This window comes from Saccopteryx bilineata, chromosome 1 (genome assembly GCF_036850765.1).
Source record: "Saccopteryx bilineata isolate mSacBil1 chromosome 1, mSacBil1_pri_phased_curated, whole genome shotgun sequence".
NCBI lineage: Eukaryota > Metazoa > Chordata > Mammalia > Chiroptera > Emballonuridae > Saccopteryx > Saccopteryx bilineata.
In genome coordinates, this window is record NC_089490.1 from 189,105,318 (window position 1) to 189,130,080 (window position 24,763).

The 24,763-nt window shown below is 40.9% G+C and overlaps 1 protein-coding gene across 4 annotated transcripts in view; it reads left to right on the forward strand.

The window, feature by feature from the left end:
- INPP4B (inositol polyphosphate-4-phosphatase type II B) overlaps positions 1–24,763 on the forward strand; it is a 708,587-nt gene that overhangs the window by 165,416 nt on the left and 518,408 nt on the right. Inside the window, exon 1 of one of the 4 annotated variants that reach the window (XM_066232862.1) lies at positions 21,470–21,618. The exons of the other annotated variants lie outside the window; for them this stretch is intronic. The gene's annotated coding sequence lies outside the window, so the exon portion shown is untranslated. Of the gene's footprint in view, positions 1–21,469; positions 21,619–24,763 lie in introns of those variants that run through there. 4 annotated transcript variants of the gene reach the window in all.

Sequence of the window (24,763 nt, forward strand, 5' to 3'; positions counted from 1 at the left end):
GCAGCAATGATAAAAGGAATCACAGGAGGTTTTTAAAATTAACTGTTGTTGTTGGTTTTAAAGAGAAATATTTTTGGAAACCTGCTAAGATGCAGAAAACCCAAATTCACCAAGTATGTAACATTTCATTCTACATGTGGTTGTTGTGGGAATTGAATGAGACAATGTATCTAAAAATGACCAATGCAGGTACTAAATTCAGGAAGCTTTCAATTATGTTGTCTATTTTTGGAAGCTCTAAGAGCAGGTGTTCTCTATTGGTGTCCCTGGGATTTATCTGTTGTGAATTGTACTTAATTGGATATTTGTATCCCTTTGTGTCTTGGAACATTATTTTGAGGACAGGGTCTCCTTCTTACTCAATATTTTATCCACCTTATTGTTGAGCACAGTTCTTCCAAAATAACTTCAAAATACATGTTTTGTTACTTTAATTGAGTAATTAGGTTTCAAATGAAAATGAAGTTGTAGCCCTGACTTTGTCTTCTTCTTTGTACTGTTAGGAAAGGCTGTTCTGGGGAGGAGGGAAATATGGCTTTGAAGACAAGAACTTTATGAAAGCAGGTGGACGGCTGTTGGGGCTGGGGGCTGGGTGAGGGGGTAAAGGGATTGAGCAAAAGAGGACAAAAAAAGAGAGAGAAGGACTTGTGGACATACACATCAGTGTAGGGATTGAGGGGGCGTGGTGGGAAAGTAGAAGTGGAGGAGGGTAGAGAGGTGATAAATGGACCAAAACTTGGGGCCATGAACACACAATACAGATTGCAGAATTGTGTTGTAGAATTGGACACCTATAACCTGTATATATGAGTTAATCAGTGTCACCCCAATAAATTCAATTTTCAAAAGGATGTTATCAAATTTCCAAATAAATGGGCTTCTCTAGAAAAGAAGAACTTTGGAAAATCCCAAAGAATGTGGAATGGGAAACAAAAATATGTAATCAAGCAAGCCCTTCGACAGTTCCTTTGAAATGATGCAATTCTACCACAGTTTTGAGTGTGTGGATCCCTGTAAGATTTATTCATTTTCACTGTATTTGCAAAGAACTGTGCAGAACAGAGAGCAAAGAGAACAAGAGAACATTGCCCTTTATGGTCTCAGTTCACTAACTTATTTTATGTATTTTACTGCTAATCTGAGCCAATTCAGTTTCATAGTCCTGCAATAAAGGTAAGCGTTGCAGTTTAGCAGTGCATTAGGCAAACTAACTGAGAAAACGCCCTTTTGTAGAGGGGATGGTGTACATCAGCAGTGAGTTTCTTTGTAAGAAATGGATTCTACATTTGGAAGTTCAAAGTTGATCCTAACTGGGACGAGAGAGAGAAGGGTGGGGGAGAGAGAGAGAATTTGTATGCACACAATCAATAAGCAGATTCTTATTTAGCATTTATTAGTCAACAAATCACTTGCTACAAATGGTGGGAAGCAGTGAACAATGAAGGACGAGAAAAAGTAACTTTGATCAGCACCTGCTTTGTCAGGGCCCTCCGTTCAGTGCTGTTTGTTTACTATCTTATTTGATACATCAGCCCAGTGTGGAAGATATTAGCACCCCCCACAGCACTTAGGAGAAAGCTGAGGTCCCGGAAGTAACTTGCTTAAGGTGACTATGGTGATACAGGACAGAGAGAGGGTTGGAAGTCAGAACTGCTCTCCCCCTGCCCATGGCCTGTCTGCTCACTGTGCTCTTGGGGACTGACGGACCACGCAGGGTTATCAGCAGGACTTCGTATGAGCTGTAGGCGCCAGAGCCTGAGAAGAAGATGAACTGTCTCTGGTGGCAGTTTTATTTCCTTTTTTTGTATTTTTCTGAAGTGAGAAGAAGGGGGTGGCAGAGAGACAGACTCCCGCATGCATCCAACCAGGATCCACCCAGTATGCCCACTAGGGGGCGATGCTCTGCCCTTCTGGGGCTTTGCTCCATTGCAACTGGAGCCATTCTTAGTGCCTGAGGTGGAGGCCATTGAGCCATCTTCAGTGCCTGGGCCAACTTTGCTCCAATGGAGCCTTGGCTGCATAGGGGAAGAGAGAGACAGAGAGAAAGAGAGGGGGAAGGGTAGAGAAGCAGATGGGCGCTTCTCCTGTGTGCTCTGGCCGGGAATCAAACCTGGGACTTCCACATGCCAGGCTGACACTCTACCGCTGAGCCAACCAGCCAGGGCTCTGGTAGCAGCTTTTTCTCTGCACATAACTGGGCAGGCTGTAGGCAACATCAAATGGAGTGAATAATAGTACCTGTTATCCCAAGTGATTGCCGCTGACCTTTTCCCTTCTTTTTTTGGCATCTCTTCCTTTAGGTCCTCTGTCTTCCCTGTACCAGTGAAAACAGGAAAGGGGTGGTGTCAGCTGTTAGATGTGTGGAATTTTAGTCCCTGCATGAACTGCATTTTGTCCTTAAACTGTATTTGTTTTAAGAAATAATGCATGCATGGAGCTAAAATGTGCTTCACGTGCAACAGCAACAAAGCCCGGCAGGCGCCTGCCCCACCGCAGCTGGGTGTCCAATCCCACTTCCCGGAGGCAGCCTCCTTCAGCTGTTAGAGCAAGTTCTTTTAGCATTCTCTCTCTCTCTCTCTCTCTCTCTCTCTCTCTCTCTCTCTCTCTCTCTATCACTCTTTATCTTAACAACAGGCCTACACAGCGACATCTTTATTTACGCATTTAATTTTAAACATTGTCTATTAACTCCTCTCCACAGAAGTTGAGGATTTAGATCTCAATCTTCCCTACACAAGCCCTCCTTCCTACCCAGCAATCACAGTTGTAATCACAATCTTTGGTGAAATCAGTGTTTCTCAGTGTCACATGTTGCTCACAACTAAGCCACCTGTGTATTACCATTTTAGTCCTTTTTTTAAAAAAAAGAAAAGAAAAAATTTTCCATTTTCCTTAGTGTTTTCAGTGTTAATTAGTTCAGGTTCCACTGCTAAAAGAAAGACCAAAATGGCAGTGGCTTGAAAGATGGAGTTTACTTCTGTCTCATGCCACAGTCCAGAGCGGATGTGACAGTTCCAGTGGCAGGGACCCCGATTCCTGCTAACCTTGGCACTGGCTTCCACTCATGGGCTAAGATCACCCCTCTGCCTTGACAGTTGTGTCGGCTTTTCTAAAAGTGAAAAAGGGATAGGAGGATGTGGAGAGCACACCGGTTGCAAGACCATGTTTCCTTGGCCAAAATTTAGACTCGTGGCTACATAGTTGCATGTAAGGGTGAGGAGTCAGTGTTACAATGACTTACCCAGCTAAATCTGGAGGTTTTATACTAAAGGAAGAAGAGATATTTGAAAATTAATAACTATATGAACTGCCTTGATTCTCACTCAAATGTTTTTTCAGATTTCTGCCTCTACGACTGCACAGAAATTGTCCATCCCAAGATCACTGCTACGTCTTAATTGTCAAACCCCATGATTTCTTTTTGGTCAAAAAGAGTATGGGTAATGAAAACTACAGAATAAATGTGAATATGAATGCAAAATTCTCAATGCAATATTAATAAACCAAATATAACAATATATAAAAAGAATTATACACTACGGACAAGCAGATATATTCTAGGTATGCAAAGCTATTTAAACATTCAAAAATCAGTTAATGTAAACCCTGTCAGTTTATTTGTTCACAGTCCTGTAGACTGGAAGTCTGAGCTTGTTGTAACTGTGCTCTCGGGGTCTCAGGAGGCTGAGGTCCCAGTGTGAGCTAAGCTGAAGTCCTGCCTGGGGCTCAGGGTTCTCCTCCAAGCTCTCACGGTAGTTGAAAGAATCCAGTTATTTGTGGATGTAGAACTGAGGTCCCTGATATACCCCTGACTGTTGGCAAGGAGCTGATCTGAGCTTTTTTTTTTTTTTTTTTTTTTTTTTTTTTCATTTTTCTGAAGCTGGAAACAGGGAGATACAGTCAGACAGACTCCCGCATGCGCCCAACCGGGATCCACCCGGCACGCCCACCAGGGGCGACGCTCTGCCCACCAGGGGGCAATGCTCTGCCCATCCAGGGTGTCGCCATGTTGCGACCAGAGCCACTCTAGTGCCTGGGGCAGAGGCCACAGAGCCATCCCCAGCACCCGGGCCATCTTTGCTCCAATGGAGCCTCGGCTGCGGGAGGGGAAGAGAGAGACAGAGAGAAAAGCGCGGCGGAGGGGTGGAGAAGCAAATGGGCGCTTCTCCTGTGTGCCCTGGCCGGGAATCGAACCCGGGTCCTCCGCACGCTAGGCTGATGCTCTACCGCTGAGCCAAACGGCCAGGGCTGAGCTTTTGAGGCCGCTCTCAATCTTTGCCATGTGACCTTCTCCAGCCTCAAAGCCAACATTGGAGAATCTCTCACTTCAATTTTCTCTGACTTGAGGAAGGACCATATCCCTTTTAAGAATTTATCTGATTAGATCACTCCCTTTTGAATAATCCAAAGCCAACTGATGATTAACTTAATCATGGAGATTATAGTCATTATAATCATAGTTCTCTCCATATACTGGAGACCATCTGAGAATTCTGCCACCGCCGTGAATCTCTGTTTTAAGAGAGTGACCCTGAAAAGCAGGAGTGATAGATCAGAGTCGTGTGAAGATATAGCCAATAGGTGCCATCTTGCTTAACAACTCCAGTTACATGATGTGGTTTCCCAGAGCATGATTCTAAGGGGTCACCAAGATGGAACCATTCTCTTGACTGAGCAAAGGAGAGGGGTGAGGCAGCAAATGTACCACTCTTGACTTTTAGGATGTATACAGGCAGGCCTGGAAGTGGATGATTTAAGCCTGAGCCAGAGCAGTAAAATAGGAGTGCAGAATATGCCGAAGAAATATACCCCGCGAGGCCGTGATAGACTTGGGAGAAGGAGACGGAGGAGAGATGAAGAGGATTCTGCCCTAGAGGCAGTTCCCACTGCTGCCTCAGGCAGTCAGAAGCACACAAGAATCTGGGATAGAAGAACATCTTTAGAAGCCTGTAAAGGAGTAGATGGGTCAAAGCATCCTTTTCAGCGGAAACTAATTTGCATGGTATTAACACAAAATTTTTTTTTTTATTTTATTTTTCTAAAGTTAGAAGCGGGGAGGCAGTCAGACAGACTCCCACATGCGCGCCTGACTGGGATCCACCTGGCATGCCCACTAGGGGGCGATGCTCTGCCCATCTGGGGCATTGTTCCCTTGCAGTGGGAGCCATTCTAGTGCCTGAGACAGAGGCCATGGAGCTGTCCTCAGTACCCAGGCCAATTTTGCTCCAATAGAGTCTTGGCTGTGGGAGGGGAAGAGAGAGAGAGAGAGAAAGGAGAGGCGGAAGGGTGGAGAAGCAGATGGGCGCTTCTCCTGTGTGCCCTGGCCAGGAATCGAACCCGGGACTCCTGCATGCCGGGAAGACACTCTACCTCTGAGCCAACCAGCCAGGGCTAACACAGATATTTTTAATAAAAAAAAGAAGGGTCTGAGCTATTGCCCATATCCCATATCCCACGCTAGCCTACATTTTGCACAGAAGTCACAGTATGCTGTGCTGTGCCAATGTTCCTTCTCTTGTTCTTTCTGTGCTTTGTGCCCTTTCCTGTTCTGTTCTCTTGATCCAGGGAATTTTTCCGATGAGTTCCTTTTTCCTTCTTCACACAGGTTGGCTCACAGTCTCTCTTCTCAAAGTAAAGTGATCCATTTATCCGATTGAACTGCAAAAATGTCCACTTTGTTCTCCGTGTCGCACCCTATCACTTTATCTGCCCCAGTTCCCATCATTCTAACCATTGGGCATCTGGGTCCGGAATTTATGGGAGAAGTTAAAGGCTAGAAACTTTTTTTTTAATGTAAGCCTTCACTCTTGATTAACATCAGCATTTAAAAGAAATCTCTGACTTCACTGCATTGGTGAGGGGGAAATGTAATGAAAAGTATCACAGTGTTAGCAAAATGGTTTTATTTACATCATTAACATTTGTAGTCTTTTCCCATTTGGAGATTCTGGGAGTCCAGTGAGGTTAGTTTGCAATAAAAAATAAAAAGCTGCAGTTACAGCAGCAACCATTAATTAAGCACCCACTCTCTGCCAAGCCATTTAGGCAAGAGGCCATAATAGTGAAGTTGTTTAAGCAAATGGGCTCTGGAACCAGAATGTTTGGGCCAAGCCTCAGTTTTCCATTGATGAACTGTGTGACCTTCCGGAAGTTACTTAACCTTCTGTGTCTAAAGCTTTCCTAGCTATAAGCTGAGAATAGCAGCACATGTCTCTAAACTTTTCTGCAGACTGTACATTATGCTACTTAAAGCACTTAGAATAGTGTTTTGAACACGACAAACACTAAATAAATGTTAAATGTGATTATTTACATACATCATTATATTTAGTCCACACAGTTATCCAGCAAGGTAGAGAAGATTTTTCCATTCATCAGTTAGAACACTGAAACTCAGAGATGTTAAAAAAAAAAACAAAAAAAACCCAACAACTTGTCAAATATCTCAAAGTAAAAAAGAGACAGAGAGTGAAGTTTCAATTTGTATCTTAATGAGTAATTCTGGCAAGCACGTCCTTTCCACTCTGCCATGATCTTCTCATCCTTCTCCCATGTTTTCATTAAATACAGATGATTGACATAAAAATAGATTTCTTTTTCTCCAGAATGATTCTTTGGACCAGATATAATTGACACTTATGTAATGCAGTCTAATACACAGAAACTCCATAGATGATGGGTAGTTATAATTATTTTCTATTTCGCTATGAGCCATTTAAGAATAACTTAAATGGAAATAATTTTCTAAATTTTTAATAGCTCCATACAGCTTACTTCTTCAGTGGTAAGCTTCTCATACACACGACAATTCTCTTTCTCTCTGTCTTTCTTTCTCGGCAGATTTGGCCTTACATTTCATTCTTATTTCCTTATTTTACATTTATGTTTGATAATAGAAGAATTGCATAGACTAAAATTGTAGGCCACCAAATACGACAGAATCAATGAATAATGGACAAAGGGATTAAAATGTCCTGTATTTTATTCTTGGTTCTGTTGGAAATAACTAAGAAATTGTCATATAAAAAATTCAGATATGTTAGGTGAAAAATAATCAGCTCCTTCAATAACATTGAAGGTTATTTGTAGGTATTTTTAATTTACTTTTTGTGGTGTACAGTTCTATAAATTTTAAGACATGTATATAGACTTGTGTAAATACCACTATAATCAGTATACAAAGCAATTTCATCCTCCCAAAGAGCTCCCTCAAAGGTCATGTTTTAAATGAGTCATTGGAAAAAAAGGAAATAAAAAGGTTAAACTGAGAGACTCAGGGAGAAATGGAAAAATAACTAAAAAAAGATTAAAAACTTGAACAAAACTTGAAGACCAAATTCTCCTGACTTTGTGTAATTTTGTGAACATCCTTAAACTTTTTAAAGCCCCAGTTTCTTATCTTTAAAATAAGGAGGTTAAGCTAAATGAGTCCTACAATTCTTCCTTGGTTTCGAATTCTAGACTTAAGATTCTGTGTTATGTATGTAAACCCAAATATTTCAGAAAGAATCCTTTCTTTAGTTTCTACATAGCTATATTTCTTTCATTCCTATGATCTACCCATAAGATAGAGTCTTTTTTTTTTTTTTTTTTTTTTTTTTGTATTTTTCCGAAGCTGGAAATGGGGAGAGACAGTCAGACAGACTCCCGCATGTGCCTGACCGGGATCCACCCGGCACGCCCACCAGGGGTGATGCTCTGCCCACTAGGGGGCGATGCTCTGCCCCTCCGGGGCGTCGCTCTGCCGCGACCAGAGCCACTCTAGCGCCTGGGTCAGAGGCCAAGGAGCCATCCTCAGCGCCTGGGCCATCTTTGCTCCAATGGAGCCTTGGCTGCGGGAGGGGAAGAGAGAGACAGAGAGGAAGGGAAGGGGTTGGAGAAGCAAATGGGCGCTTCTCCTATGTGCCCTGGCCAGGAATCGAACCCGGGTCCCCAGCACGCCAGGCCAACACTCTACCGCTGAGCCAACCGGCCAGGGCCAAGATAGAGTCTTTAATTTTATATTTATATTCATTTTTAATCTACTCATTGGAAATGTTACTACAGCACATAAAGTATATAGACACATATTTTAATTCCTTTTAGAATGTATGATTTGAATTACAGTTTCATTATTGTAATGACATTTTGCCATATTGTTACTTACATGTGATATTTTGATTGATAAATTGTTAAACTTTTTGATAGCCCATCTCCAGCAAAAGATGAAATCCGAGGAATGACAAGTAACAAAAGAAATGCCCACTTGCAAGCTGTTCTATTGCATTCCCTGGAAGTTGCATTAATTTGATCCCCCTCAGCCAGGCAAGGTGAGGGAAACTGAGTGGCCCCCATCCAGGGTTTTCTATAGGCTTCATGTGCAGCTGACTCTTCTAGAAAATGCTTTATTCAAGGCCTCCTCCCCGTTACATCTGGGCTGTTTCCTTTGAACTCCAAGAGACACTATGCTTGGGATGTAGGCACTCAGAGCCTGGAATTGCGCCAGCCTTTTCCTTTATTGCTCCACAGGCTGAGTTTTATGAAATTATTGGCAGAGCCTCCCCTCATTCTGTCACTGAAGCTCATTTCCCCTGACTGGCAGTTCAGTGTCCCTCTTATGGGAAGGTCTGACTGGAAGGTGGCTCCCTGCTGTGAACAGCTTCCCTGATGCTGGGCAGCCTTGCTGGCTGCAGGGAAGGGAGAGTGCACGGTGGGCAGTGAGCAGTGGTCCATGTGCAGGCATGCTCCCCTCCCCCCAGCCCCACTAGAGGGAGGCCGTGCCCCTGCAGGAAGGGGATGCAGGTAACTGTGAATGAACGCGAGCAAGTTGGAGTGAATGTACATCAGCTGTGTTCATGTCTCCACAACCAGGGAATGGGTGAGATCTACCTTTCTCTAGTGTCAATTTGTTAGCAGAGACAGTGGCTATAGGCAGAGAGATTTCTTTAGGAAGTCCTGGTACTCCGGGTACTGAGTGGAATGAATCATTATGAGTTAGGAATGTAGGGCTCCCACCATGAGCATGCTGGGGACAGTTGAGGACCTCTTTTGACCATCACCGCTGAAGTCAAGCATGAGAGTCTATTAACCAAGAATCTTTCAACAGCATGGTGTGATGAAGTAGCAGACTGGCTATTTAATACATAAACCCTTGATATTTGTGGGGTCAGCATTGGAGCACTCAACCATTTGCAAGCAACCCTAAAAATTATGACATATGATTTCTTAAAAATGAAATATAGGCATGTATTTATATTTGCATAACATGCACAGTGAGACTGGTGAACAAGACTTACGTCATTAGCCAATGAGTGAATCTACCCAACCACAGGCGTCTAAATAATGATACTTCTTTGGATTCTCAATTTGTTACTGTATAGCTTTTTGTGTCATAATTTAAACATTTTTCCTTTGTAATATGCAATGAACATGTATATTCAGAGACCATGACACTCTGGACAGAAATTATATTTGTGGAAAATTAAGGGATCTTTGCAAAGATGTATGGTTTTGTGAACTTCAGTTTTCCCAAGGATATATGGCTATAGCTTTCCAAAATATTGAGTTTACTGTAATATAATTAGTGTATGTATCATGGTAATCCATTAACCTTTATTCACTTTAAGTAGAGATGATGTTGGTAGTAGAATGTAATGGTCCTTTATCCCTGTAATCCTGAAGCTATTTTTGTACATCTTGTCAGAGAAAGAGCATGTATATATTATATGTATGTTAATTTACACTTTATAAAAATGCACTACTAATAAATCTATATGTATCTGTTAAGATTAAGCTTTTTGTATCAGCTGCATACAGTACAATAGAAATATTATTTAAAACAAATAGTAGTGTCTAAAAGTAGAAGAAATTTTATATTTCCTCCCTGTGAAATCGGGAGGTTGGCAGTCGAAGGCCGTTTGGTAGCTCCACGTGGGCATCAGGTACAAAGCCTTCATCTTTCTGAACTTCCCTCCTCACGTGGTACAGAGTAGCTGCTCGATCTCTGGCTGTTATGTTCACATTGTAAGCAGCAGCACTGCGGTTGCATCAGAGTGCCCAAACCTTAGCTGCGAGGAAGTACAGGAAATAACAATTTTTTAAGTGGCAGCATATTGAGCTAAATGTTGGGGATTTGGTCCCAGGTAGGAAAAGGAAAATGGATTTAGCAATCTATACACTGTGTATGTTAAATGTTTGTGACGCTTAATTTTTCTCTTAGTTTTTATATAACACTAAATGTAAGTAGTACCATAGTTTTTTTCTTTCTGTATACAAATGGATTACCTTATGCACCTGCCAGGGTGTGGACGCCTCAGCTTAGAGGCTGAAGTAACAGGGATACTGAGCATGTTTTACAAGTCAGTGGCCATTCATGTGAGAAGTACACCCAGGAGGCAATGCCCTCCATCTCCATCTCCTCCTCCTCCTCCTCCTCCTCCTCCTCCTCCTCCTCCTCCTCCTCCTCCTCCTCCTCCTCCTCCTTCTCCTCCTTCTCCTCCTCCTCCTCTTCCTCCCGAAGTGGTTAGTTGGGCAGAACTACTGACACCACACCTGTGTGTGCTGTTCTGTGGGCTGTAGACACCAGGCCCACGAGAGGGACCTCCCAGAGGATAACTGAAGCATTTGAGAATCTAGTTTCTGTTTCTGTACACAAATAAAAAAAACAACAAGATGTTTATTTTATAAATACTCAGGCCAGAGAAAGTGCTTACTTCATAGTGCGTGTTACATGTTTGCCATCACTTGCTCTTCCGTGAAGCAAACAAAACAAAACAAGATCTGCAAGGTTACAGAGTCTCATTTGCACACACCTGCATAGATGAAAAACTTGCGGACCAGGAACACTTACAAACTAAGCTTTCAGCATCAAGATCCTAGTCATTTTAAGAATTGGTGACAGTGGATCCTAGTTTTCTTTCATTGTGTCTGCACTGATGTGCTACTCCCCAGTTTGCCAACGGTTCAAACATACTTATTTTTTCTCATTTGATTTCCCCAAATATCCTCAAGGTAATTTGAATAGCATGAGACTGCTATAGAATGAAGTAATTTCCCAAGATCTAAAGCAATTTCCCCAAGACCACACAACTAGTTAAGAATATAGCTGCAAACGCTTGTCTTCTGACCCTGGGAAATATTCTTTTCAACTATATGTTGTTATTCACCCAGAGATATCAACTGCAAGTATGCAGAGCATTTACTGTTAACAATAAGTGTCATTTTATACGGAGTATTATTTACTTATCCTCTGTGACTTCAGTAAATGTATAACGTAGCAGGATTGATTATAGTGAAATGACTCTGTCCAATATGGTAGTCACTAGCTACTGGCTGTTTCATTGGACGGCAATGAAAAATTCAGTCCCTGGGATTCACTAGCCACATTTCAGATGCTCAGTAGCCAGAGATAGCAAATGGCTACTGTATCTGACAATGCATATTCCATAGCATTTCCATCATCATAGAAAGTTATGGTTAGTGCTGTGTTAAAAGGCTATCATATTCCTTGCTTATTGGTGAATGGTGGTTTCTTATTTCACCTGGTGCCTGGCAGAATGGCAGGAGCAGTGAACAAACAAACAATATCAAAAGGGCTTAGAAAATCTTTGGATCTTCAAGAAATATTTGTCCTATTCAGGAGAAAATGAGTGTCTGTGAAATTAGGGTAATAAGTACAACTAAACAGATTAAGCAGATAATTTTTAAGAAGTCATCAGCAAAATGGATTTTTTTTTCCTGAAGTTAGAAGCTGGGAGGCAGTCAGACAGACTCCCGCATGCACCCGACTAGGATCCACCTGGCATGCCCACCAGGGGGCGATGCTCTGCCCATCTGGGGTGTTGCTCTGTTGCAGCTGGAGCCATTCTAGCACCTGAGGTAGAGCCCGTGGAGCCGTACTCAGCGCCCAGGCCAACCCTGCTCCAATGCAGCCTTGGCTGCGGGAGGGGAAGAGAGAGATAGAGAGGAAGGAGAGGGGGAAGGGTGGAGAAGCAGATGGGCACTTCTCTTGTGTGCCCTGGCCGGGAATTGAACCACATGCCAGGCTGATACTCTACCGCTGAGCAAACTGGCCAGGGCCAGCAAAATAGATATATAAGGTGACATCCTAGCTAAGCTTTTTTAGGGAGAAACCAGTTTGGATCACAATTTTTATTAGCAATAAAGCGTTTTGGAGACAGTGGTCATTTTGAGTCTTTCTCAGTGAAGTTTAAATACTCGGAATGAATATGATGTCTAACAATGTGAAGCATGGTAATATTTCATAAAAAGGGAAATGAAGTATCCAGAGAGAAACAGGACAGAAGGCTGGGTTCTGTCTTTTAGGATAAAAGCATAGATTTACTTATGCATACACAATCATATACTCACAGGCCTTTGTTCTGATGGAGCTGAAAGCTCAGATTTGTTTTGTGATATACACATAGCAAAGTTGTGCATCAGACAGGACCTGGATGGTGAGTTAAATTAACCTCTTACCAATTACTACAGAACCCCAGTGATCTCTGACCCTCTCATGGTCAGTCTCACAGCCTTCATTTTAATCACAAGAAAACACCACCCGAATATTGTCAGAAGGTTTGATGGGGGGAATCTAGTGATTGCAAAGATGAACCACGGAAAACAATAAAAGAATGAAGGAGAAAGTAAATGTGAATTCAAAGAAAAGAAATCTCGCTGTAGAGTGAGAACAGACATGTCACGAGGCAAGATTTGAACTTCCTTTGCAGCATAAATGGGATTTTGAGAGGGAGAAAGAAAGGCACACTCTTCTGAGCCAGCAACCATCCATCCCAGAGATGGGAATGTGCTTGCATTTTGGTAAGGACAGAGGTTGGGAACAGACCATGGGAAGGCCTGGCAGGAATAGAAAATGTTTTTTAAGATGGTGATCACAGCATGGGCTGGAGAGGTAGGATGTAAAGAGGTAGAGAAGGACTCAAAAGCAAGGGTATTGGCTGTGGATACTAATGTCATAGGTGTCTTATTGATTCCTGGAGAAAGCTGTGACCAAACTGGCCTTTCAAATAATTAATTCTGGAGTCTGATCTTCAAGGTGTATCAGACAGATGGAGAGTGACCATGGAGACCAGAGGTACTACTATAACCTAGGAAGCCTACTAATACTATATTTTCATTATAACATCATATGTAAAAATGAAAAGAGTTGAATATATGTTAATCTGTTTTTTATTTTATTTATTTATTTATTTATTTTTAATGGGGTGACATCAGTAAATCAAGATACATATATTCAAAGATAACATGTCCAGGTTATCTTGTTGTTCAATTATGTTGCATACCCATCACCCAAAGTCAGATTGTCCTCTGTCACCTTCTATCTAGTTCTCTTTGTGCCCCTCCCCTTCCCCCTTCCCTCTCCAACTCCCCCTCCCCCCGTAACCACCACACTCTTATCAATGTCTCTTGGTCTCACTTTTATGTCCCATCTACCTATGGAATAATGCAATTCCTGTTTTTTTCTGATTTACTTATTTCATTCCGTATAATGTTGTCAAGATCCCACCATTTTGCTGTAAATGATCCGATGTCATCATTTCTTATGGCTGAGTAGTATTCCATAGTGTATATGTGCCACATCTTCTTTATCCAGTCATCTATTGATGGGCTTTTTGGTTGTTTCCATGTCCTGGCCACTGTGAACAATGCTGCAATGAACATGGGGCTGCATGTGTCTTTACGTATCAATGTTTCTGAGTTTTGGGGGTATATACCCAGTAGAGGGATTGCTGGGTTATAAGGTAGTTCTATTTTCAGTTTTTTGAGGAACCACCATACTTTCTTCCATAATGGTTGTACTACTTTACATTCCCACCAACAGTGTATGAGGGTTCCTTTTTCTCCACAGCCTCTCCAACATTTGCTATTACCTGTCTTGTTAATAATAGCTAATCTAACAGGTGTGAGGTGGTATCTCATTGCAGTTTTGATTTGCATTTCTCTAATAACTAAAGAAGATGAGCATCTATTCATATATCTGTTGGCCATTTGTATTTCTTCCTGGGAGAAGTGTCTGTTCATATCCTCTTCCCATTTTTTTATTGGATTGTTTGTTTGTTTGTTGTTGAGTTTTATGAGTTCTTTGTATATTTTGGATATTAGGCCCTTATCTGAGCAGGTGTTTAAAAATATCATTTCACAATTAGTTGGCTGTCTGTTTATCTTGTTATCAGTTTCTCTTGCTGAGCAAAAACTTCTTAGTCTGATGTAGTCCCATTCATTAATTTTTGCTTTCACTTCTCTTGCCTGTGGAGTCAAATTCATAAAATGCTCTTTAAAGCCCAGGTCCGTGAGTTTAGTACCTATGTCTTCTTCTATGTACTTAATTGTTTCAGGTCTTATGTTTAGATCTTTGATCCATTTTGAGTTAATTTTAGTACAGGGGGACAAACTGTAGTCCAGTTTCATTCTTTTGCATGTGGCTCTCTAGTTTTCCCAGCACCATTTATTGAAGAGGCTTTCTTTTCTCCATTGTGTGTTGTTGGCCCCTTTATCAAAAATTATTTGACTATATATATATGTGGTTTTATTTCTGGACTTTCTATTCTGTTCCATTGGTCTGAGTGTCTATTTTTCTGCCAATACCATGCTGTTTTGATTGTCGTGGCCCTATAATAGAGTTTGAAGTCAGGTATTGTAATGCCCCCAGCTTCATTCCTTTTCTTTAGGATTGCTTTGGCTATTCGGGGTTTTTTATAGTTCCATATAAATCTAATTATTTTTTGCTCCATTTCTTTAAAAAATGTCATTGGAATTTTGATGGGAATTGCATTAAATTTGTATATTGCTTTGGGTAATATGGCCATCTTGATTATATCTATTCTACTTATCCAAGAACAAGGAATATTCTTCCATCTCATAATATCTTTTTTGATTTCCCTTAACAATGGTTTATAGTTTTCATTGTATAAGTCCTTTACATTCTTTGTTATGTTTATTCCTAGGTATTTTATTTTTTTTGTTGCAATTGTGCAGGGGATTATTCTTTTGAGTTCATTCTCAAATGTTTCATTGTTGGCATATAGAAAGGCTATTGACTTCTGTATGTTAATTTTGTATCCTGCGACCTTACTGTATTGGCTTATTGTTTCTAGTAGTCTTTTTGTGGATTCTTTGGGGTTTTCGATGTATAGGATCATATCATCTGCAAAAAGTGACACCTTTACTTCTTTTTTTCCGATATGGATGCTTTTTATTTCTTTGTCTTGTCTGATTGCTGTGGCTAGAACCTCTAGTACCACATTAAATAAGAGTGGAGAGAGTGGACAACCCTGCCTTGTTCCTGATTTAAGGGGGAAAGCCTTCAGTTTTGTGCCATTTAGTATGATGTTAGCTGATGGTTTATCATATATGGCCTTTATCATGTTGAGATATTTTCCTTCTATACCCATTTTGTTGAGAGAAACATAATATTGTGTTGTATTTTATCAAAAGCCTTTTCTGCGTCTATTGATAAGATCATGTGGTTCTTGTTCTTTATTTTGTTGATATGGTGTATTATGTTAACCATTTTACGTATGTTGAACCATCCTTGAGATTCTGGGATGAATCCCACTTGATCATGATGTATTATTTTTTTAATATGTTGTTGTATTCGATTTGCTAGTATTTTGTTTAGTATTTTAGCATCTGTATTAATTAGAGATATTGGTCTGTAGTTTTCTTTTTTTGTGCCATCCTTGCCTGGTTTTGGTATAAGAGTTATGTTGGCCTCATAAAATGTGTTTGGAAGTTTTGCTTCTTCTTCAATTTTTTGGAAGACTTTCTGTAGAATAGGAACCAAGTCTTCTTTGAATGTTTGATAAAATTTGCTGGTATAACCGTCTGGGCCTGGACTTTTATTTTTGGGGAGGTTTTTAATGGTTTTTTCTATTTCTTCTCTACTAATAGGTCTGTTTAGGCTTTCTGCTTCTTCTTGACTCAGTCTAGGAAGGTTGTATTGTTCTAAGAATTTATCCATTTCTTCTAGGTTGTTGAATTTAGTGGCATAAAGTTTTTCATAGTATTCTACAATAATTCTTTGTATATCTATGATGTCCGTGGTGATTTCTCTTCTTTCATTTTGGATTTTGTTTATATGAGTTCTTTCTCTTTTTTCCTTGGTAAGTCTTGCCAAAGGTTTGTCAGTTTTTGTTGATCTTTTCAAAGAACCAGCTCCTTGTTCTATTAATTTTTTCTATAGTTTTTCTGTTCTCTATTTCATTTATTTCTGCTCTGATTTTTATTATCTCCTTTCTTCGGCTAGTTTTGGGTTGTCTTTGTTCTTCTTTTTCTAGTTCCTTAAGGTGTGAAGTTAAGTGGTTCACTTGGGCTCTCTCTTGTTTGTTCATATATGCCTGAAGTGATATTAACTTCCCTCTTATCACTGCTTTTGCTGCATCCTATAGATTCTGATATGTCGTATTGTCATTTTCATTAGTCTGTATATATCTTTTGATCTCTGCACTTATTTCTTCTTTGACCCATTCATTTTTTAAAAGTATGTTGTTTAGTTTCCACATTTTTGTGGGATTTTTTCCCTCTTTTTTGCAGTTGAATTCTAGTTTCAAGGTTTTGTGATCAGAAAATATGCTTGGTACAACTTTGATTTTTCTGAATTTGCTGATGTTGTTTTTGTGGCCCAACATATGGTCAATTCTTGAGAATGATCCATGTACATTGGAGAAAAATATATACTCAGTCACTTTGGGATGAAATGTTCTGTAGATGTCTATCATATCCAGGTGCTCTAGTGTTTTGTTTAAGGCCGCTATATCTTTGTTGATTCTCTGTTTGGATGATCGATCTAGAGCCGTCAGCGGTGTATTGAGGTCTCCAAGTATGATTGTATTTTTGTCAGTTTTTGTTTTAAGGTCAATAAGTAGGTGTCTTATATATTTTGGTGCTCCTTGGTTTGGTGCATATATATTAAGAATTGTTATGTCTTCTTGATTCAGTGTCCCCTTAGCCATTATGAAATGGCCATTTTTGTCTCTGAGTACTTTTGCTGTCTTATAGTCAGCATTATCAGATATGAGTATTGCTACGCCTGCTTTTTTGTGGATGTTATTTGCTTGGAATATTGTTTTCCAGCCTTTCACTTTGAATTTGTTTTTATCCTTGTTACTTAGATGAGTTTCTTGTAGGCAGCATACAGTTGGCTTTTCTTTTTTGATCCATTCTGCTACACTGTGCCTTTTTATTGGTGAGTTTAATCCATTTACATTTAGTGTAATTATTGACACTTGTGAGTTCCTTATTGTCATTTTATATCTTGCTTTCTGTTAGTTTTGTGTCTTGTTTGATCCTTCTCTTTCGTTTTTCTATCTTTTGTTTTTATTTGGTTGTATTCCATACATCTTTCCTCTGTTGCTATTTTTTTTAAATCATGTGCTTCTGTGGTGGTTTTTTCAATGGTGGTTACCATTAAGTAATGAAAAGGGTTCCTACCCTGTTCATTGCAGTGCACTATTTTGTGAGTACTTTTGCACTCCATCGCCCTTTGCTACTGTTAATCTCCATCTTCTCCCCCCCTTTCTTTTTGTTGTCACAGTTTAAAGTTGGTTTTGTTATGTTCTTCTTGGAGCTTTTACTTGTGGCTTTGTTTTTTTTTTTTTATTCTTTGTATCTGATTGGAGAACCCCCTTTAGTATTTCCTGGAGTGGGGGTTTTTTGGTGATAAATTCTCTCATCTTTTCTGTATCTGTGAATGTTTTTATTTCTCCTTCATATTTGAAGGATAGCTTTGATGGGTATAGTATTCGTGGCTGAAAGTTCCTCTCTTTCAAGACTTTAAATATTAGGGTCCACTCTCTTCTAGCTTGTAGAGTTTCTGCTGAGAAATCTGATGATAATCTAATGGACCTTCCTTTATATGTTGTATTCTTCTTTTCCCTGGCTGCCTTGAGAATTTTTTCTTTGCCGTTGGTTTGTGCCAATTTCATTATGATGTGCCTTGAAGTAGGTTTGTTGGTGTTAAGAAAACTCGGAGTTCTGTTTGCTTCTTGAACTTGAGGCATTAGTTTTTTCCACAGGCTTGGGAAGTTCTCATCTATTATTTGTTTGAGTATGTTCTCCATTCCATTTTCTCTCTCTTCTCCCTCTGATATACCTATTATTCTTATGTTATTTATTTTGATGGAGTCAGATAATTCCTGTAGGGCAATCTCATTTTTTTTAATCTTTGAGTCTCTTTCTTCTTCTCTTTGTTGTACCTCAAGTTGCTTGTCTTCTATTTCGCTAATCCTCTCTTCTATCTGGCCTGTTCTATTAGCTAAGCTTGTTACCTCGTTTTTCAGCTCGTGAATTGAGTTTTTCATCTCTGTTTGATTTGTTTTTATAGTTTCAATTTCCTTGGACATATATTCTTTGTGTTCATCGAGTTGTTTTCTGAGGTCCCTAAATTGCCTTTTTGTGTTTTCTTGTATATCTCTGAGTATTTTTAGGATTTCTAATTTAAATTCTCTGTCGTTTAACTCCAAGGTTTCCAGTATCTTAAATTTTTTCTCCATAGATTTTCCCTCATCTCTCTGTGTTACCTCTCTTTCTTTTGTATCCATGATATTCGATTTTCTCTTTTTTAATGGCATCTGAGGGTGGTTTTGTTGATAGTATTAATGAGATTTTATAACGAATAAAGAGTTAAAAATAAAAATAAAAAATTGAGGTTTTTTTTAAAAAAATTAATCATTAAATAAGGAAAAATAAAATAAGATAAAAATTTGAGAAAAAAGGGAATTATTCCTTCCCCTCTTTTTTTCTCTCCTCTCCTCTCCCCTCTTTCTTGAGTAAATCTTGTGATGAACTGTGAATTATATTGTACCAAATAGAACAATCAATACCTGTAGTGGAGGGCCTGAATTGGGGAGAAGTAATAAAGGGGTAAGGGAAAAAGAAAAAAAAAGAAAAAGAAAAAAAATAAATAAAAGAAAAAAAAATATATATATATATATATAAAAGGGGGGGTAGTATGGACCCACAAAAAGTAAATAAGGAAAAAATTTGGGTCAAGAATAACATTATTTGCTTTTAGGTGTTGGCTGACTAAGAGTTATGATGAGAGGAATAAGAGGGAAACAGGAAAAAGGGGTGGAAAATTAAAAAATTACTATTGTATTTAATGGAACACAAACTAGATAAAATGGAGAGCCAGGGATGGGAGCACTGCTAATGAGTTAAAAAGGTGAAGTTAAAATCCCCCAAAATGCCACAAACTTACGTTTGAGTCCCAGATAATTTGTTCGTTATTGAGGTTTGAATGAGAGAAGACGTAAAGGAGAAAGGAAAAGACTAATATAGAGGGAGAAAAGAGAGAGAGAGAGAGAGAGAGAGAGAGAGAAGATGGAACCACTAAAAGAAGAAAAAAGAAAAAGGAAGAGAGAGAGAGAGTTAGGGGTTTTGGATTGCAACCCTCATAGAGAGAAAGGAGGAGGAAAGAAAAGATAATGGGAGATGTAACACTTATGGGTCATGTAGTTCAAAGAGAGGTGAGAGTAAGACTGAGAGAGAATTAAATGACCAAATTGGAATAGAAAAAAAAAAAACCAAAAAATCAAGAATGAAGAAAAGAGACACAGACGAACAAATATAATAAAATGGGATAGGTTTTAAAGTCTGCAGATTATTCTTGATTTTGAGAGGTTATCATCTTGCTTTTTCTTTTCTGTCTCTCTTCCTGGTTGGTGACTTTGTACCCCGAGTTCTGCCCCTGTGGCACGCTCTGGAAGAGGTTTGCAGTTCATAATTCTCTATGGCGATGTCATGTATTGGGCTTCAGTCTCGTTGGCAGTCGAGGCTCATTAGCGTTTATAGGCTCCAACAGTGAGAGGGTCTCTCACTGTGAGAGTGTTCCTGGAGCCTCTCTCCTAGTCTTTCCTTCCACAATTAGAAGCCTGATAATCCAGCTATGGGGTTGCTGCTGCCTCTGCCTGGATAGTAAGAGGTTTAAAGAGCTGGCAGCTCCCCACTCTATTCCCACTCAGCACAGGGCTCTGAGTAAGGCTCAGTCAGTCAGAGCTGCTAGCATAATCAGGCAGGGCTTCCACCCACTCAAAGACCTCTGGCTCTGCCCCTCTGTGGGATAACATGGGTGCCCACTCCTGAGGCATTCGGAGGAATCTCTTGCCCACTCTCCGTGCACGCCCACTAGGATGTCAGACCAGCTGCGTCACACTTTGAGTGAAATCCCTACCCACACGGAAAAGATCTAGCGTTAGAATTGGCTCTCGCTCTCTCCCTGTGTGCGGCCCCCTCAAGGTGCTGGGGCGGCTCAGAGATTCCTCTCCTGACCCACTCACAGGCCTCTGATTCTGCTCCTCTGTGGGAAAACACGGGCGCTCACCCCTGAGGAGTTCGGAGGAATCTCTTGCCCACTCTCCGTGGGCGCCGACCTGGATATCAGGCCAGTTGGAATCAGGCTTTCTCTCACTCTGAGAAAGCCCTCCACCCACACAGAAAAGTTTCGGCATTGGAATTGGCTTTCGCTCAGTCCCCATGCGGCTTTCCCAGGGCGCTGGGGCAGCCAGGAGATTCCGCTCCTGGTCCACTCACAGGCTTCTGACTCTGCTCCTCTGTGGGAAAACACGGGTGCCCACCCCTGAGGAGTTCGGAGGAATCTCCTGCCCACTCTCCTTGCGCGCTGACCAGGATGTCAGGGGGGACGCCTCTCACTCTGAGAAAGCCCTCCTCCCGCACAGAAAAGTTCCACCGTTAGAGTTGGCTCCAGCTCCCTCCCCGTGCCCGGTCCCCTCAGGGCGCTGGGGCTCCTAGGAGATTCTGCTTTTTGCCCACACAGTGGCCTCTGACTCTGCCTCTCTGTGGGTTAGCACGGGCAGTGCCCACCCCTGAAGTGTTCGTAGGAATCTCTCACCCACTATCCACACACGCCGACCAGGAGATGCGGAAAATGACTGCCCCACTTGTCTTTCTTTGTCTGGGTTTGGCACGCGTGTTAGCTTGAATTGCCCAGGTTTTTCCGCGGCTTGGATCTCCGTGCCACAGCCTGGTTTGGCTGTTTGTACCGCGGCCTGATCTATTCACTCCCTATGCCCGCCTTAGTTTCTATATTCTCAGTTCTCAGTGAAAGCCATCCTGTTTGGGTTAGAGAGGAAGGCGGAGCATTTCTTACTCCCTATTTCCCCTGGGGTTTGACCATATATCTAGCCAATCTTTCACTCGATCATACCTTCGGGTGTGTTGTGAAGCACCTGAAGGCTCCAAGGATAGGTTTTTCTGTTTCTGGTTGAAGAACTTGTTGAGTTTATGGGGAGATTTATCGGTATCACTTCCTACCGTGCCATCACTCTGACTTAATTAATCTTAACTAATCTTTTTATGTGTATGTGTGACAGAGATAGAGAGTCAGAGAGAGGGACAGATGGGACAGACAGGAAGGGAGAAAGATGAGAAGCATCGTTTATTCGTTAAGGCTCCTTAGTTGTTCATTGATTGCTTTCTCATATGTGCCTTGACCAGGGGGCTACAACAGAGCAAGTGACCCCTTCTCAAGCCAGTGACCTTTGGGCTCAAGCCAGCAACCATGGGATCATGTCTATGAGCTCACACTCAAGCCGGCGACCTTGGGGTTTTAACCCGGATCCTGTGCATCTGAGTCTGATGGTCTATCCACTGCACCACCACCTGGTCAGGCTATAACGTTAATAATCTTTATGTAAAGTTATATAGCTTCATTTTATTTATGTTTTATATTTATTTATTTGTTTCTATTTTTAGATTTTCCAATTATTCTACTTTGGGTATATAATCTCTTATCATAAGAAAAAAAGCCCTAGAATTTAAAAACATTTTTAATCATCGCTTTTTTATTTAAAAAGTTTGCCTCTGGTTTTCACTTAAGATTTACACATATGCCATACATAGTTGTAATTGTCATTTTCAGTACTTATCATTTTATAATTTGGTCTAAATTCAGAGCAAACTGATTTCAGAATTCCTTTTGCTAATGAAACATAAATACTGCCAGCAGCTTCCTGGTGGAATTTTAGCACTTTCGAGGCCAGACAGAATGTTATATGTTAAAGGATTGAAAAGTTTCTTTAGGCAAATAGTCTTAAGATCAAAAATATTTGAAAATATGTACTTGAACAGCTGTGTTTTAATCTGATATTTTTAAATTGTTTAGCTCTTTTGATGTAGGAAGTTTGTCTTGGTCTTTAAAATTTTTGTTGTTGTTGTTAGAATAGTGCTTATTTCTAGAACAAATTTACTGTGGAGTTAGGGACATTTGTTGATCAAACTGTAGATTCTTGTTTATAAAAGTGAGTTAGCTTCAAGCTTGGTGGTACTTTATTTAGTGTTATTGCCTGTTATGGCTCTTGGTGTTCCAGAAAAAGACACAGTACCCATAGAGACAGAGGGTAGATATTTTACCAAGGTGACACAAATTGTTAATGAGTTACCACTGATTCTTAAATGACACGTATCATACTATTCATTCAATTTCCCCAAAGGAAAGATGCTTACAGATAAAGGGACTTTTATGGCAGCAAATCTACTTTTGAAACCCGCTGACAGTCACCTTTCAGAATTTAATCCTATCTCAGGGAAATGGTTGCGGGCAGCAATTTTCAATCTTTTTCATCTCATGGCGCACAGAAGGCAAATTACTACAGTTCTGTGGCACACCAAAAAATGCACTTGTTGCTGACCTAATGAAAAATAGGTATAATTTTTATTGATTTACAAAATAATAATAGTAATTACTTATCCTTTCTTTGCTCCAAAATAACTTCCTAAAAAAACAGGTGCTTATATTTGAGAATAAGGAGGCATGGTGCCAAGAATGAACCAATCAGAACACAGCCTTATTATGTGATGTGACCAGGAAGATGCAACTCTGTTATATGACCTGTATATTTATAGTTCAAGACAGGACATCCATGTCCCGCAACTATTGCTGTGTTGGCTGTTGGTACTCTTTAATTTGACAATCTAAGGGAAAGGAGGTCAGCACCCTGACTAAACAGTGAGGTATTTAATTTTTTTAAAAAGTCTTGTGGCACACTGGTTGAAAATCGCTGGGGAGTATAAAAGAGAGTTCTGAGTGGTTCAAAGAGTCATTCAAGTGAATGACTAGGATCTAGGTCTCAGTCATCTAAAGTTGCACATTTATTCCAATTATTGTGTCTGCTGAAAGTATCTGAAAAGCTTATAGAATTTGCTGTGAACTGTTGAAGAACCGAGCTGAGCCTCTTCTGAGCCCTAACTGCGGTGAATGGTGGCCCTGTTGATCTGCAGAGTTCTCCTCGGGGAACCACATGTCTGCAGTGCCCAGGGAAAGACCCTTTCAAGAAGTCAGACCCCCGCTCATTTTGGACATTCAGACAGATACAAATAAACAGGAAGTCCCACAAGTTCTGGTGGAAGGTAGTCCATGAATGGGACTCCCGAGCCTCTCAGTTACTATATAGGGAAACTAGAACAAGGAATTTATTCTTTCCAGTGCCACCTAATGTTGAGGATTGAATGACATAATGTAATTCCTCCAGCTCAAGACCTGGTCATCATAATGGGAGATGTTAATGAATGAACGGAGACTCTGGAGCCCAGGCAGGAAAAGGTGTTGCTTTTTGGGGGCTAACTGTGATGCCGTTGATTTTTGGAGGCTAGAACAGAAGGCAGAAAGTAGTGCCCTCTAATCTGTACAGGTGTGACACCTGTCAGGGATGAGTGGGACTGACCTTGACTTGGTGCACACTAAACCTTTACTTCCTTGGTTTATACTTTATACTGAGGAGGGACCGGGGCAGGCCTGTGCTGCTTTAGCTGGTAGCAGAGAAGCCATTTGCTATTGATCCTGGTGGTTTTAAAACCGGCACCATCTTTAAAATTTGGTGCCTTGGAGAAATCCCGAATAACTTCATTGTAATTATGAAACTACAAGGGTTTAAAAGCTCTGGAGGGGAGAGAGAAGATGGCAGCGGAGTAGGCGGATGCACAGACACCCAGCTCTCAACACCAAACTGGAATACAAATCAATTTAGAAAAAATCAGCATGAAAAACCAACACTGAACTGCAAGAACAGCTCTCAAAAACCAAGGAGCAAAGAGGAAGCCACAATAATCCTGGTAAGGAGTGCCTGAATCTCCTCTGCTTACAGGAAGGGAAGGAGGGGGGTGAGGCTGAGAGCCCAGAGAGGATTTCACAGAGGAAAAAGAGCAGAAACTACTGCTCACAGCCACTTACCTGGCAACCAGGGAGCAAGGTGGGTTGAAAAGACCAGCTTATCTCCCAAGTGGAAAAGACAGGGAGAGGGACAGACTGTGAGGGGCTAAGGTATGCAAGAAACAAAATAAAAAAGCTGACTCATTCGTGCTGGAGGCGGCCATAGCTGGGGGAGGGACTGAACCTTTCACAAAACAGAGCTGAATTGCTTCTGGATCAGAGATCTCCGGACATCTATCCAGCTCCAATCAGCGAAACAAGACACAGCTGAAAACAAGAAGTGGGGAGGAGGGGCAGTAACTCAGGTCTCCATGGAGATCTGAGATACACCTCCCCCTACTGAAGCTGAGAGAAAAAACCCTGCGCCCAGTGAGATTAGTTGGAGGAAGAGACCTTCAGCCTCTCAGGTTACACCCACAGCATTCCTGGATACAGTTTCAAGGAAGCCCCCTGCTGAGATCAGTTAACAAGACTATCACCTGTTATGAAAACAAACAAATCAAGACTTCAAAGCTGCCCAAATCCGAAAGTGGATTACAAATAATAGCTGATACCAACCCACGAAGACCTAAAAATAACCCAACTGAAAACTGGAGGCAGACA